Genomic DNA, 16,160 nt, shown 5'->3' with positions numbered 1-16,160 from the left:
GGCTACTGCGCAAGATGGTGGCTGCTGTTATGCATGCGGTGGAGGGCAATTTGAAATTCCACGTGCTCTTGTTTGTAAAATTCCACGTGCTTTTTTGACAGCTCTCATCTTTAATCAACAGAGCGCCGTGCTGGTATCTTTACAGCACTAAACCTTATGCCTTTGAAATGTGGTGGCGGGTAATTACAAAAATTCTACCTGTTTTTTTGACAGCAGCCATCTTTACACAATATCGGCTGTTAAGGCCTCATCCTTCTCCTCCTCCTCCACCTCCTCCACCTCCTAAGCCAAAGCATAGCTTTATATCTCTATCGAACAAGTTTAAACCTGCATCGCGAAGGCAAGAGTGTGCAGCGATAACATCATTATGCATGTTTAGACTTGCAGATGACAAAAGAAGCGATTGAAACATAATAAGACTAGAATCAAACGCTGTACTTGATACATGTGTTCAGAACATTGTTTGATGTGTTCAGATTACTAAATAAGTGGTCAAAACTAGAATCGAACACTGTACTCGATACAACATTTGTTCAGAACATGTCAGGGGGTACCTTTGTTCTAAGAAGATTATATCGCAAAAGAAGTGATTGAAACATAACAAGACTAGAATCGAGCACTGTACTCGATGTCGTTAACCTCAACATGTGATTAGAACATTGATTGATGTGTTCAGAACACTTAAATAAGTGATAAAGACTAGAGCAGAACCCGACACACGATACAACATGTGTTCAGAACATGTTAGGGGATACATTTGTTCTAAGAAGATAGATTCGAACAGAGAAAAGAAATAAGACTAGAATTCTGAACAGCTTGTGCAAGATGGCAGCTGTTATAACGTCCTCTTCCCGCTCGGTTAAGTCATATCTCTATCGAACATAAAACGCGATCTTATGAATAAGGCAGTGCACATACTGCGTAGCCAACTCGCTCGGTAAACGATAATATGAATACAACAAAAGTACAACTTCAAATTATTTGCCTTCTATCATTTGTCTTGTGCAAAAAGCAGTCAAGGCTGAAGCACTTCTCAGTGCTCATATTATCTTCCAGGACTTTCATTTCAGGAGGACCAGGATGACTACGGTGGACAACTGGATGGAGTGGGAACCCTACAGGGTCGGGTGTGACCCCCCTGATGCCTTCGAGTTCCGGGAGACCAAGGCGACTTCGAATAATTAGGCTCTCCTCGTGTACTATTGGGAGGGGCACCCTGAAAACATAGAAAGGAACATAGTCCTCCATATGATGCACAACCCCTCTACTGGGGTACCAAGGGTGTCCATTTCTGTGTACATCGAGAGCTTTCTCCCGGGGGCCTCATCGTCCGGCACCACAGCGGGAAGCACCTGGGAAGCTTGGCGAAGGAGCTTTCTACCCGGTATGAGGTCATCCGACTACCAGGGAGGACCGGCGCACCAGGGATGAACGCTGGCGCCCTCAGAATGGAGACCTGCTCAACTGCCACCCAGACGGTTAGGAAGGACCGATGGACGAGGAATAAGGCGGTTCATACCGGCTTAGTTATCCCGTCCACGTCGGGGACCAGCGACCCCACCACGGAGGTGGAGCATGCCGCCCCCTGGTACCGCGACTGTGCGATCCACGCCGAACGGCTCGGCACTGCGAAGTGGACGCAGACCACTCCTCCAAGGACCACCTCTGCGAGGTGGACGCAGACCAAGGCCCACCAGGGCGCAATCCAGAAAGGCCCTCCAGACGGCAGCACGGCAGTAGAGGATGGGGGTGGGTCATGACGCCAGAACTCCTTCCTCTCTGCCCACGCCATGGCCCCGTAAACAGGGCAACTGCGATGGGAGGCTGTCGTTCGGATGCTGCTACACAGGGGTGGCCTGCCAGCGTGTCTATCATGTTGCAGACATCGATGTGCGCCCCACAGGACAGGGAATGCAATCAGGTGTCGGCAACTACCGACGCCGTCTCAACCAGCCAGGAGGAGGGAGAAGCCGGCGCTGCAGAGTGGCCACCCGAAACCCCAGGGTCACCAGGTCGGGAGGAGGGCCACCAGGACGAGGCTTCTTCCCCAGCCGAGAAGAGACCGACCCAGCCATAAAGCAGGCTCCGCCCCCGCAACAGCAAGAAGAAGTCTCCGGCCCACCAGAAGAGGGCCACCCGGTCGCAGCCCAGGACTGCTCCCAGGACAGCAGTCGACTGAGGAGCCAATCGGGAGAGGACATCAGCGGGTAGCGGCAATCAGGTGTGACCGAAACGTCCCCTTCGGCAGCTCTTGCAGTGTTTCCGCTGCCTGAGGTGGGGCCACCGGTAGGAGAGGTGTGGGCTCTTAGTGAGGTGAAACCATTGTGGGGGTAATCACCACTACACGGCCTGCGCAGCACATAAAGAGGCATCGGTGTGCGCCAACTGCACGGGGGGCCACTCGGCCTCCCATCGCAGTTGTCCTGTTTACGGGGCCATGGCGTGGGCAGAGAGGAAGGAGTTCTGGCGTCATGACCCACCCCCATCCAGAAGGCCCCCACCCAGGCGGGCTTGACCTCATTCTCCGGAATCGGAGACTGGGTACGAGGGCCCCCAATGGGGCGGCGCTGTGCGGCGGGCACTAGTGGCTCTTGATGCATGGCTCCGCAACCGGCAAGGCCCGCGCTAGTCACGGCAGTGCCCAGACGGACTGATCTCTTGATAAATGGATTGGCGAGAATATGGATCATGGATGGTGCATGATACCTTTTCTCTACTATCACAAACACCTGGACCTATCCAGAAACCACAACCTTGCATGTGCTGTCAAAATTTGTCAGGTTTACATGTAGGCTATTTCTTTTTCTGCCTATGTAGTTTTTCCTGACACTTAATACCACGCCTCAACACCACATTCCTAACACGAACTCTGGCCTTGGTAGCATGTTTGACATGGAAACGGGCAGATACTCCTTGTATCGCTTCCCACGCTTCTCTGTTATCTCTTTTCTTCTTAGAAATAATAGCATGTCGGAGGCAATATAGATTGAGTCGATTGCCACGCAGGGGAGCAGGCCTCCCACCCCCACCCGAATAAAAATTAAGCTGTGACACATTGCCGTACGCCGACTTATCTACACCGTACTCCAGTCACGTAGGATTTCCCCTATTTGAAAAATGTCGTCTGGACAGGTGGACTGACACAGGTCGTGAGGTTTCACCTCTGCACGCGCAATCAGTCATTCCCTTTCTACCTCTCGCAGTAGTAGTGGTGGTGGTGATTATTGTTCCTCTCACAGTAGTCTTCTTTGCTTTCCGCATACTCGTGACATATTCTATGTCCCATTATACATTGCACAGAAGGGCTTCATTCTTTATTTCATGTGCTGGGCGAGTTGACCGTGCGGTGTCCGGCTCCATGGCTAGATGGTTAGGGTGCTGGCCTTTGGTCACAGGGGTCCCGGGTTCGATTCCCAGCAGGGTCGGGAACTTTAACCATCATTGATTAATTTCGCTGGCACGGGGGCTGGGTGTATGTGTTGTTTCATCATCATTTCATCCTCATCACGACGCGCAGTTCGCCTACGGGAGTCAAATCAAAAGACCTGCACCTGGCGAACCGAACCCGTCCTGGGATCTCCCGGCGCTAAAAGCCATACGCCATTTCATTACCGTGCGGTTAGGGGCGCGCAGCTGTGAGCTTGCATACAGGAGATAGTGGGTTCGAGCCCCACTATCGGCAGCCCTGAAGTTGTTTTTTCGTGGTTTCCCATTTTCACACTAGGCAAATACTAGGGCTGTACCATAGTTTAGGCCATGCCCGCTTCCTTCCCACTCCTAGGCCTTTCCTATCCCATCGTCGCCATAAGACCTATCTGTGTCGCTGTGGCGTTAAGCCAATTGTAAAAAGAAGACTATTATTGTGACTTAAAGAACACTCGGGAACTGACAACAGTCATTCCCACTAATCAGCATCATTTTGAAAAAAATTTACATAGTTAATTTTCATGATCGCTAGCGAGAACCACCTTTAGTTTCAGTGCAATTTAAAGTAAATGGATACTTGTAAACGGGTGAATCAATAAAAAAGTTCGTGTTTGTACAAGTGTTTGCTTTTGTACTCAACACACATGGAAACGTGTGTGCCGATAAATTTTGTCAAAAGCCTGGATAAGTACTGCATGTTCAACTAGTTCCTCTTAATGCCATTAATGAAAGTGAAAACAGAATGTCAGTATCTTAAACTGTTCATGACTTATTTCAGGTAGACATCTTAGCTGAATAACCCTGTATAATTTGTGAATAACTGTAGATAGGATGTACATCTCCCTGGATAGCAGAGGCGTCACTGATCTCTATACATGGATCGCTGATGGCAGGTCTCCGCTGCAGGAGAAAGTACGCCAAGTTGAACGCGCGGTTCGCCATGTTGGCGTACCCAACCTCGAGCTCTCCTTATGGGGAAGCAATGATAATATAGTCAATTTTAAGTCGCAATTAATGACGCATTGGAATAATTAAAAATATAGAGACGTGTTCACTCAAAGCATAAGGACATTGGGATCACTGACACGTCATTCCGAGGTCAGTAAATCTCCGGGATAGCAATAAACATGAGTGTATAATAACGGCCGGCAAATATTAACTTAGGTGCTGAATACATGCAATTAGCGATCGGTAACATAATACGAGTGAAAACCAGTTTCTGCAAACATTGCTGTAAATTGTATACATGTATGCCACGAAATTATGCATTCTTAAAATGATGTACCTATAAACGTAGCTCAATATACAGGCCTAGATTCGACATATCGTAATCGGTGCTTGATAATGAATTTCTGTTTCCTGTTTCCAAGAAATAACGCTAATATTATCAAATTAAAATATCATTGAAGCAAATGTACACATTTATAAAACCAGCAAATATTCAAAACTAGTCAATATATCACATTACCTGCAGCTTAATGTACTATTACAGACCTCTTTAATAAAATTCAGCTAGCAAAGCGATATTGATAGTCATCATCAGAAATATGTAACACCAGTTAAAAGAGTCCCAAATACCACGAATAGTATAATGGAATAGCCCCAAACACCCACCACACTTTTCCTTCTCCCACCATTCCAGTGTCTGAAACCCATAATTATTACTGATGTAAATAAGGTCTAGAATTCCTCCAGACTTCATTTTCTAAGATTGTTATAAGGTCACGTCAATTATTTCATCGAAACCGTCAGTTTAATTATGAGAAAAAAATATATAAGTAAATCTTTACTTGCAGTTAATGTTCAGTAAAATTGAAAACAGTTGGCTGTACATCACTTCTAAGTTTGTCCATTTCTATCAAAACAGTCTTCCTCTAAGTGATCCGAGCAGAGAACAGCTGTTTTAGAAGGCTCCCAATTCTCCCGCCTGATACTCCTAATCGATGATCTTAGATGTTCGGGTCTCGAGAAAGGAAACTTACAAAAATTAATTGCCATTTTGCTCCCGGAATATGCGAAATAAGATACAATAAACCTAAAACTCAAAACACTACCCTAGGAAGACAGTAAAAACAGTATAAAACTCCCCGAGCCGGGCTGAGTGGCTCAGACGGTTAAGGCGCTGGCCTTCTAACCCCAACTTGGTAGGTTCGATCCTGGCTCAGTCCGGTGGTATTTGAAGGTGCTCAAATACGACAGCCCCGTGTCGGTAGATTTACTGGCACGTAAAAGAACTCCTGCGGGACTAAATTCCGGCACCTCGGCGTCTCCGAAGACCTTAAAAAAGTAGTTAGTGGGACGTAAAGCAAATAACATTATTATTAAAACTCCCCGATGAAATGATTTCTCCTTCTGCTGATCGGTTCTGTTTGTACATCCATAAGCTGAATACTGCGGTATGTTAATACCCCGTAGAATGTTTCTTCATTCATATTTCAGATAAACACATACATATTTAAATTTAATCTTGTAATTCACAAGCATACTACAAGGCAACGAACCTAAATTCGTAAAATACACTACTATTTACTTTGCAATAACACAGCACAGAACACTCGTGAAACTACAATCAAGAGGCCTGGCGGCACTGAACTAAGCATAAACAAATCAAGCGCGCTCCTCGTGGTCTATTGCACCATGCGCTCGCTGCCATCTTACGACGCCAGTCATCTTCTATTCGGCTTACTGCTACCCAAGCTACCACCCATCCAGGTATAGAGATCAGTGGGAGGCGTGCATTATTCGAACTTGAGACGGGGCAAGATGCACTTTGCTGCATATGCAACCACCATTACGTATAAGTGGAACGTGTAATCTAAAATGTCGGAGTTTGCTCCAATTCTTTCGACAGGGTAGTGAAGGACAATACTCTCGAGATCTATTATTCTGTGCTGCGATCTGTGGAACTTCCCAGTCACTACGAACGTAAGCTTGATAGTATATCATCAGCAGTTCAGATATGGAAACGTGTGTGCTGATAATTTTTGCCAAGAGCCTAGAAAAGTACTGCATGTTCAACTGCGAGCCCCTCAATACCGTTAATGAAAATGAAAATAGAATGTCAGTAACTTCACGATTCACGAGTTATTTGAGTTGGACATCTTATATGAATAACCCTGTATAATTTGTGAATAACTGTAGACAGGACGTACACCTACCTTGATATCTCGCAATTGTTGTCGACAGAATAGCTCCTTGTTACGCAGGTGCTCTCTGTGACGATATTCGGCGATATTATGTGTTTTTAAGTCCCGGATCATCCCGGAAGTATTTCTGCTGGCGTATTCGTCTTCTTTTGAATAACCAAAACAGCGGGCTGTGCTATGTGGCATCTCTTCAAAATAACCCACATCCATGACTTACCTTGGTTTCGGACATATAGTACCGGTACGTTTACATGGGGACTGAGATCGATTTGAGTACACTTACCGTATTGAATACGATCCCCGTTTACATGTGGTAGGCTATTTGAGTATCGTATTGAATCCGCCAGGCAACATCGACGTACCGGTATACGAACGATGCAGAATTATAGTAAAATCGATATCACCTCTTAGAATTTAAAAACGCCAAATGTAGTAGAAGCCCAGGATATAACTTTCAGTTTTGAAAGTATGTGTTGTATTCCAAATGTAATTGATGCAATAGATGGAACGCACATTCCAATTTTACCCCCAACAGAAGGTTATCGTGATTTTGTTAATCGCAAGGCCTGGCCGTCTTATAATATGACTGCAGTTGCTGATCATTTATACAGGTAAATATATTTACTTGGCTTATTATATTTGTTATTTCGACAGAACTTTGATGATGATGATTTCGTGTGAACAAACATGGAGTGTGTGCGCAGTCGTTTTCAGTACGATCTCGGTACGATCCGCGTTTACATGGAACTCAATTCGAACAGACTAAGATACGATCCCAGATTTTACCGTATCGACCTTGAGACTCAATCCGAACTGAGTCCCCGTTTACATGGCGTTTTCAATACGGGAAGTGTACTCAAATCGATCTGAATCCTGCATGTAAACGTACTAAGTCTTAAAGTTGTCGCGTACAATTAGACACAGTTACACATTGCACCGTCATATACCGAAGTACCTAATTATGGCGCGAATACTCTATAAGATTGTAAGGAATTATTTTCTTCGACACCAAAATATCTGTAAATACAATCACTGGTCATGTGGATATGGAATGTGGGATCTGATAACGATGTACACCTACCTGTCAAAGGAAATGGAGCAAATTGGTCAAAGTGGTGATCCTTGAAAGAACTTGCTCTTTATGTTTACCAGTTTTGTTTCCTTGTGGTGAACTTCTACATTTGTTATGTTCCTGTAGATTCAGTGTTACAATTGCTAGTTTATCAGGCAGGGCTAGGCTCTCTAGTGTTTTATAAAGATCCAAGTGACCTATACCATCAAACGCCTTTCAAATATCAGGAAAGGCAATCGTAGCATAGATTCTTCAGCATTTTGCACTTGCTAACAAAGATCTGATAACTGAAATATTGATTATTGTGCCTGGTGAGTTGGAGAATCCTCTCTGGTGTTGACTAAAATTTAAAGTTCTTTCAAATGTCAACCTAGAACACATTCAATTATTCTTCCAATAATGGAACAAATGGTTACAGGCTACCAATTCTTATACCATTCTTCATTAGCTCTTAAAACTGAGTACAATTCTGGCCATCAAAAAGCAAAGTGGTACATGACCTGTGAGTAGCACTCGTATGGCAATAAGAGCAATTATTTCTATTGTAGGATCACTTTTTGCCCCATGCACGATAACATGATTAGGGCTTGGTGCAATATCAACATCCTGACAATGGCAGAACTAACTTCTTGTTTAATTACGGTAATCAGATAAATGCCATTCAGCCTTTCTACATACTCAGGTCTAATGTAGTCATGTGGCATGAAGAAAAAAGAAAAGGCCTTGTAGACATGTTCCTCACGTATCTTTCAAATTGTCCTTTTGCAATCAAGCACAGATTCGTACGGCTCTGGTTGTAAAAATTATACTGTGTTTGCTGGTAAACATATTTATTTGTTTGCTCTTCTCTGTCATGTTCTGTACCTCTTTCAGGATTATTTGACTTATGATATCTCTTTTGTGTATCAATATCTTTCTTTTTTGCTCCTCGCTTCATAGTACTTCCTATCAGGGGTGCAACACATTCAGGCAAAAGGTTTATCCTATCCAACAAGAACTATAGAAATGTTTCTGAAAACTCTGCAAACTCAGCTTCACTCGAATTGCCATTAAATTTTACTTTCCAGATGATTAATTATTGTTTCTAATTTGAAATTAAACTATTTATATCATTGGAATTACACTCTGTATCATCATGATTGGAAGCAGGAATAGGGATTGCATAATTCTGGATTCTTTGTGAACTTGGGAATTTGTTGTGCAACCAATGTTTCTCTATGGACAGTTGCTGGATGTGTTCTGCTGATAAGTATGGCATTGCATCCCTGGTGTACAAAAAATTTACCGCAATGTGGGCAGGCAGTTTCATGTTCGATATCTGACTGACCATTAACTGCAATATTATTATTGTTCGGATTATCATTTTGGTTACTGAACAGCACAGATGCATTAGGTAGTGCTACATCAATCGTGACAATCTCAGTTGTTGAGTCCTAGCCTATATTAAATCAGCTGTTATTTAAATATCCCCCTTATTTGCACACAGTATAAAACATGTTTATAGTATAACCCATAATAACTCCCATAGTAACCGATTCATATATAATAAAAATATCTACAAATGAAACTCAACCTAACGTAAATGCTGTAAGCACACATATAGTATATTATTAGAAAAATTCCTCCACATCACTAATTAAATCACAATATTATTCATTTGAAGCAAAATAAGTTTTTAAAAGTGGCAAAATATAAAGATCACCAAATCACTTCATTTACTCTTAGTCACTGCCTTCTAGTATCTATAAAACATTTCTGCTTCTGAAGGTGTAAAATTATTTCACATGAAGAAATGCCTGGCTGGAAACTTGGTTATTTCTTTAGGCTAAATTTTAGACTATGAATGCCAGAGGTACCTTTCCAAAGCATGTTGCAAACAACATCCTGAGTTACAGTTAAACTTCCTACTTTTACTGATATGACGGACTTCTGTGCAGCAGTTCTATTCTTTCACTTTAGATAGCCTAATATTCAACATAATTACCCAATGAATTGTCAGGCCCTTAAAAACCATCTGTTTGATGATATGAAAGCATCTGTGTTTGAGTATTATGACACTGTTTCTTATATAGCATACGAATATTATTACAGCATTCCTTATGCAGCTAACCCCCGTCATGAGTGGTATGGAAGTGTTACTCATAAGGTCATCTGATGTATTCATTTCAGTGGGCTTGGCAGACCGATATGTATCAGCGCCTTCTGGCTCAGTGAGGGACAGCAACAGGAAACCACTTTAGTCCTCATTCAGCTATATACCTCTTCAGTAACGCACAGGCCACCTATGACAGCTCATGATGGATGTGTTGAGGATCCAGCAGTCTTTGGGTGGAGGACATTACACACAAACAGTCAAAGAGAGGCTTTCACAGAGTTGATAATCCACTACTCCATTTCCATAATCCTTGTGAGATTTTGTCAGATCATACAGGTTAGAAAGTAGGGTAATTTTTATCCTGTGTGTGTGCAGAAAGTTCAACAGAAATGACTTATCATTGAATTGAAAAAGGTGACAAATTCTTAAGTCACAAGTGATGACATTTGGGTCTTCCATGTAACTTTTGAACCAAAGTAGTAACTGTTGACAACAAATTTCAACTATGAGGTTCTAACCACAAATGGTATAAATCTGTGGATACAACAACTAATAGTTTTCTTATTCTTCTTCCTCCCATTCATACAAGGTCGAGATTTCTGACAAGTCATTTCCATTTCCCTCGGTCCCAAATGTTAACTACTTCTCCCCGAGATGTTCACGCATGCATTCCATCCGTCTGTCTCCCTCCTGCCTTCCACATCCATGTCAAGCATTCTTCTCCCCACATAGATTTCATCCCCGCTCTTAATGTGGCCGTACCAGAGCAATTGTCTTTCTTCGACCTTTCTAGATGATGGCCAGGCAGGCTTCAATTTTTGGTAATGAGACTAAGTCTCTCATAGTGCATTGGCACTGCCGGTGGCTCCAAGTAGCCTACGCAGTGGCCTCCACAGTATGCACTAGCCATGCGTCTTGGTAGGTGTGCTATTTATCAACTGATGAGCCCAACTTAGCAGACTGGTGTGAAACGCTGGCAACCAGGAATGAGTTAGCTGGAAAATTTATAATGTCCAATAACGGACCATTTATATTGGTATTAAGTGGTATGTTCCGACTGTCAGTGGAGAGATGGTGTATGTCTTTAAAAGTAGGAAAGATCACAATATGAAGATAAAGTTGGAAATAAAGAGGACAAATTGGGGCAAATATTAATTTATAGGAAGGGAAGTTAGGGACTGGAATAACTTACCAAAGGAGATGTTCAATAAATTTCTGATTTCTTTGCAATCATTTAAGAAAAGCCTAAGAAAACAACGTATAGGGAATCTGCCACCTGGGTGACTATCCTAAATGCAGAGCAGTAATGACTGATTATGATTGAGAAAGTTATTTTCGAGGTTACTCTGATGAGATAACAGCATAAATTATGAATGTGGCAACAGGCTTAAATGGGTCTGAAGATGATGATGAGGAAAACTTGAATAAGTGGCTGAAGATGAGACACATGTGAACCCAGCTTCCAATGGCAGTGGTGGTGGTGGTGATAATTGTTTTAAGAGAAAGTACAACTGGGCAACTGGAAGTGATCCAGCACTTGGAAAAATGAAGGTATCAAGCCAAAGATAGATGAAGGGCGTGAAAATGAAAGAATCTTTAAGCCTTCAAGATCAGAAAAGAACAAGAGTTGACCAAGGGAGATCAGATAGGAAAGACGTAGGCGAGGAGCCTGACACGCGTAAGTCGAAGCAATGCCAGGCTCAGTTAAGGGAACCATAGATACCTGAGTGATGCCAAAATTGTGACTCTACTAGGCAGCAGAACAAAGAAGAGGACATGAATATGAAAGTGCGGATGAAGACGGCGACCTTATCAGCCATAGTACCACCTTGCAGTGCGTTTATACTCTTCTAGGCTGTATGGGCCAGAGGAGGTTAAAATACAATGACATTATTGCAGCAAGGAAAATTCATAGTGCCACGTAAAATCGTGTCAACTCCTCTCAGAAGCAGACCCGCATCACAGACTATTTTAAGAAACAAGTACAGCATGCTAATGTATAGTAACCTACCAGTACTGCATCATCATCATCATAGGTTGTTCTGTCATCCGGCAGGTCCAATTATGGCTGTGACCTCCATATCTCTCGATATTGTGCCCTTTTCTGCACTTCTGCATAATCTTTCTTTCTTTTTGTAATGCTGTCTAATAATATTGTCTCCTTTCCCTTCCTCATTTTCCTTTTATCATCCCTATGCCCTATCCAATTTTTCTTCCTTTTTTGGATTACGGTCAGCATGCTCTTCACTTCTCCCACTCTCTTCAGAACTCCCTCGTTTGATATTCTATCTTTCCAGCTTACTCCTTCAATTCTTCCCCAAATCCACATTTCAAACATCTCTATTCTTCTCTGTCCTCCCTTTCTTAATGTCTATGTTTCAGCGCCATACAGAGTCATACTCCATATGTAACAGATCTTTCTCTAGCAGATCACAAAATAGTATTTTCTTCTTGTTGAAGCTTTCCTTGGCTAAGGCAATTCGAGCTTTTATGCCTGTTATAGAGTGAAGGTCTTCAGTCACAATACTTCCAAGATACTTAAACTTATTCACCTGTTCAATAATTTCTCACCCTATCTTCATTGTCACTTTTTGACCTTTACCTCCAAGAATTACAAATTTAGTTTTCTTTTTGTTTATGCTCATTCCATACTCTTCACACTTTTTGTTTAATTTTCTCAACATTCTGCAGAGGTCCTTCACATTTTCAGCTACTACTGCCATATCATCAGCAAATCTTATGCATTCAATTCTCTTACCTCCAATGTTGACACCACTTTTACCATCCAAACATTCACAATAATTTTCTCCAAATAAAGGTTAAACAAAGTTGGTGATAAGCAGCAACCCTGTCTAACACCTCTCCCCAGTCTGATTCCTTCTGTTAATTTTCCTCTTATTCTCACTCTTGCTGTTTGGTTGTAATATAATTCCTTGATCAGTCTTCTCTCTCTCCATACCACTCCATGTCTTTTAAGTATCTCCAAGAGCTTATCCCACCTCACTTTGTCAAATACCAGCAGAGTAGGTACTTCAAAAAACTTTTGAACCAAATATACACGTTTGAAAGAAAGGAGTTTATATGTAATTTACTATTTATAGTCTTAAGTTATAAAATACAGTATTCCCGATTATTTGTGTTTCTCGATTATTCGTGCACCTTCTGTCCCCTATTACATTGGATACAAGAGTTTATTGTATTTCTTTTCAGCAATCCAAAATATGCCAATTATTCCCAACCTAGGTGGGAGAGGTTTAAAAGGCTGACAAAAGTATGTCATTAAGGCAGGAAGGAGGTGAGCCAGTCTAGGGAGTTTTGACCAGTTTGAAGGTCATTCATTACACTTTAACGGGATTAAAAGGAGGAAGAGATTACAGCTGAACTTGTGAGACTCCTAGGAGAAGACTTTGTCAATATCAGCACTAATCCATTCATATGTGTACAACATGGGCAGGGGCAATGATTGTAGGTTTAGGAAGGTGAAGCCCTTAAATTATTTTTAAAGTTTCTATAATACCTGGTAATTCTTTTAATATGTTTATTGTAAGGAAATGTTTTTGAATGGTTCTCAAAATACAACAGTTTATTTTCCATTTCTCATAATATTTCATAGAATTTACTTTTCTTTTTCTTTTTTTTTTTCACTATTATATATTTCTTAGCCACTGAATTATTTTTATTCTTTAAGATTTCTGTGGGTCCTCCTCATATATGAAATTTAGTAAAGAGCTTGTAATCAAAGCTGTATTAAGTTTGGAATTGTAAGGCTTCCATCACTATAGGAACTTGCTTTGCCCACCAAAACCTCATCATAAACTCAAAAAATTCTATTTCATTCTTGTACTGGACAAATGGAAGAAAGAAGTAAAATTAACTTAACTTAAAACCATAAATGAGAACTTCAGTGCAAGACAAAGTAACCTCTGAATTTTAAATCTAGTTTCTAACTTCCAACAGCTTTTACTTTCTAATCTTGTCTTCTTAACTTTAAAGATAAATTCATTGAAGTTGTTCTTCAGAGTTAACAATAATGATGATATTTAGGTATTTTACTACAGTTAATTTTATTCTTCCACATATGCCAAATTTTACAGTGCTTTACACTCGAGTTCTCAATTACTATTTTCCTGTATACTATCTTAAATTAACAAGCTTATGATGAAAATAATTTCTCAACTCCTAATTTCAACAAAACATTAGAGATATTCAGTTAACTGAGTGCTGATATAGTGGAAGGGATTGCCTTATTATCTTATATTAACTACATTATGCTCTAGCAATGGGCAGTACGTAATTGGTTCATCTGAAATATCTATGAGGTTGCCTTTAAAATGTGAAGAGTTATTGCACACCATTATTTCTTCTTAATTTATTATTGTACTGCAGTCTAGGACTTTAATTTTTATTAGAGTTGCTACTCGGTGTCTCCAAGTCTCAATTTGCACACAAATGAGATAAAACTATTCTATTGATCTTTTTTCTTCCCCAGTTTCTTCTTAATATGTATCGTTACTTGTAAGACAGGTATTTAATTATTGTGTACTATCAGAATGAATATAATGTCTTTAAATTTCTCTCCATGAGAGAATCTGAAGTCAGTACACAAAAAATGACACCTAATTTTGAAATAGATGTACACGTTTCTTTCAGAATGAGCAAACTGAATTTATGAAAGAAAAGAAATATAAGGCAATGGCAGTTGTTTAAACTGCCCATTTTATGTTCTTCGCTTTAAGTACGGACTGAAGATTTTACATAACCATATAATTTCACTCATTCTCATAGTAGGTACTTCAGCATGTTGGTAGTTGAAGATGGTGTCCAATTGTTTTGACGAGAAGAAAGTTTCAAAGGCTAAAAAATTGCTTTTTTGTGTGCATGTATTTTACATGAATCATATAAATTGGAAATGGATAATATCCCCCCCCCCTTTCGTAAAAATTCTGTAGTATTTCATTATGTATTTGCCTATCTATTTGTTATTTTTCTGTATTTTGTTTTCGATTAATCAGTTCAGAAGTGATGTAACCGAAGATTTAAAGTAGGCCTACTTATTTCTCAAACTTTTCAATAATACTTTTTTTCATTTACTGAAGAGCATGGTGAACTATTTCATTTCCATGAATGCATACGAACAGAAATAAAAAATTAAACAAAAGTAAAATACAATAAATTTTTTTAAAAAGAGTATAGAAAACATGAGTTGTCACTTTCTTAACAATGCATAGATATAAATCTTAAAAATTAACCTAAGTTTTAACTATTCAGGTATAGGTCCTATAAACAAAGAGGCAAAGAATATTATGTACACTTCCACAAACAAAATATGGCACATGTAAAGATCATTTATGTATGTCCATGGCTATAATCAGTGCTGTACAGTTGGCATTACTCCATCCTACCTTTTCTCTCATTCTCTCTGCATCTATCACTTCCCCTATCACAAAAATCAAAATGTGATCTTTTTATTCTGTGTTTAGAAGTATCACATCATAGAAACAGTCTGACAAAATTCACTTAAGCATTGACATTTTGATGAAAGAGGCTACATCAGAAAAAATGAAGTTAAATAAAATGTGCCAAGAGAAGTAAGTTTAAAAGTAGGAATATTTCAAGTGAACTCCCTATTGCTCTAGTTTAGCAAGAAACATTATAACAGAGATTAATAATGGCTTTGTTTCTGAATTCATATAGCCTATTTGTGTAATATGCCATCTATTTGACATTTTTCTATATTCTTCTGTACAAATGGACATGGAAAACTACAATGACAATCAAACTTCTAATAAAAAATTTCTTGCAAGAATTTGTAGTGTAGCACTATAGGGAAAGAAAAGATACAGAATATAAACAGAACATAGAACTTTTTCATATGCCATGTATGATTGCACAAGTGTACATTTTCTGCTGTAACACAATTACCACTATGAATATCAAAACTACACAGCAAAAGAGCAACTATTTCTACATTTCCACTGGGCCATTTTTTTTTTCAATCATAGCCATGATGAACTGGTAGTGAAAAATTACAATATGACCTTTATAAATTGCAATTTTGACCATAATTAACACAACCAAATTTATATCAATAGAATGACTACCCTCTGAGAAATGATTGGATGTAATCAATGTTATTTTCCACTATTAGTGTCACAAATGAGTTAAAACAACAATTTTAATGACTTCGTAGGTATAATGAATAGATTCGGGTCAGTCTAATGATATCCAACAGTCTTGTGCACCAATAATCCTTTAAGTTCAGTTGTTTTGTTTAACTCCATTCTATAAGTACAGTTAGTAAAGTCATTCCTCCACTTATTGCTGAAGTTTTCAATACAAATTAATACTAGGACACTAAAAACTTTTCCATGTGCTGTTTATGACTGCAGAAGTGTACATTGTCTGCTATATTTCTGAAGGA

This window comes from Anabrus simplex, chromosome 5 (genome assembly GCF_040414725.1).
Source record: "Anabrus simplex isolate iqAnaSimp1 chromosome 5, ASM4041472v1, whole genome shotgun sequence".
Taxonomy (NCBI): domain Eukaryota; kingdom Metazoa; phylum Arthropoda; class Insecta; order Orthoptera; family Tettigoniidae; genus Anabrus; species Anabrus simplex.
The sequence above is the reverse complement of the archived record's forward strand: the minus strand, read 5'-3'. Positions refer to the sequence as shown.